Source organism: Ursus maritimus, unplaced genomic scaffold, assembly GCF_017311325.1.
Source record: "Ursus maritimus isolate PB19 unplaced genomic scaffold, ASM1731132v1 scaffold_13, whole genome shotgun sequence".
NCBI classification, from domain to species: Eukaryota; Metazoa; Chordata; class Mammalia; order Carnivora; family Ursidae; genus Ursus; species Ursus maritimus.
Window position 1 is genome coordinate 62,387,882 of NW_024423675.1, and position 1,523 is coordinate 62,389,404.

The 1,523-nt window shown below is 40.5% G+C and overlaps 1 long non-coding RNA gene across 1 annotated transcript; it reads right to left on the reverse strand.

The window, feature by feature from the left end:
• Window positions 1-353: 353 nt before the first annotated feature.
• LOC121102296 lies at window positions 354-1,192 on the reverse strand. Its single transcript, XR_005834424.1, has 2 exons — window positions 1,131-1,192; window positions 354-886 (listed from the first exon to the last, which is right to left on the reverse strand). It is a non-coding gene; the product is annotated as an uncharacterized LOC121102296 (long non-coding RNA).
• Window positions 1,193-1,523: the final 331 nt, after the last annotated feature.

Genomic DNA, 1,523 nt, shown 5'->3' on the forward strand with positions numbered 1-1,523 from the left:
CTAAAACACTACTAAAATATATATATTTTATATATATTGGAATATATATATTGGAATATATATATTCCAAAAGCATAAACAGATGTTAAAGGAAGATTAAGAGCTTAGCAATTTGCTCTTTTAAAATTTTAGCCCTATAGAGATCACTCCTTAAGAAGAAAGAAATATATAAAGAAGGAAATAGGGAAATGGGTGTACATTTGGAATACACAGTTGGGTGGTATGGCCAGAACATTAAGAGGAAGGTAGAGCTTTTTCTAAACACAGAGAAAAAAGCTTAGCATTGTAGAATTATAGTCAGCAAAGAAATAAGAGCACAGCTGTTAACATTCAGATTTGAAATATATGAGTACTTTGGGATTTATTTTTTATTGGACTTTGCAAATTGCTAAAACCAGAACCAATAACCATTCTCCTTGGCAGTGATTTTCTTCTGTTCTTAGAATGACCCCCTGTGAGAATGGTGCTGAACAGCCACTTCTGACCCTAGAGAAGCCTCAACAAAGCAGTCAACTTCTGGAAGTGGGAAACAGCTTCACTGGCCCCAAGGACAATACAGTGGATCAAGCATCTAACTAGAAAATCAAGTTTCTTTGTCCAAATTCTTCTACGGATGCTGAGTTAAACAGGGGGAAATAACGGTACCTACCTCCTAGGGTCGTCATGAGAATTAAATGGGTTGGCAGTCGTATAGCACACAGCTCTGTGCCTGGCACACACTAGGCGCTTACTCAGTGTTCGCTCTGCCCTTACTTCATGTGCCTGGGCACGCTACTTTAAAACTCTGCAAAATCATTCTCAGCATCTTCCAGTGCTTCTGCAAATGTGTACAATTCCAGCAACCGGAGGCTATAAAATCCCATCATTCTGCAATGTTACATATCCCCTGTGAAAGTGAGACATGTCATAAGCACCTGTAAGCAGCTTAGATGTACACATATCTCTAAACAAATCACCCCGGAAAAACATAAGCAACTGTCAAATAAGTTTTTCTTAATCTTCATCACATCAATCTCAAGCATGCAGAGGGGAAGCCCTTTTTTTCTTAAAGAAAATAGCTTTTTTAAAACAAGACCTCATCAAAAGTCTCCTATTTTAATTCCTAATAATGAAGAGAAAGACAGGGGCACCTGGGTGGCTCAGTCGTTAAGCGTCTGCCTTCAGCTCACGGTGTGATCCCGGGGTTCTGGGATCAAGCCCCGCATTGGGCTCCTCCACTGGGAGCCTGCTTCTTCCTTTCCCACTCCCCCTGCTTGTGTTCCCTCTCTCGCTGGCTGTCTCTCTGTCAAATAAATAAATAAAATCTTAAAAAAAAAAAAAAAGACAGTAAACTCTTCTTTAAGGCCATTCAATAAAACAAGGGAAAGCATCTGAAAGACCCACAGGGACGTGTTCTTTGCCCCTTGTGCCAATGTCTTCCACCTCTTTGCCCAGGGAAATCATTTCTCCCGTGGGCCGTTAACCTGCCTTGAGGGAAAGCAAAGGAAAGAAAACAATCCACGTATAGGTTGAAACAAGAAGCG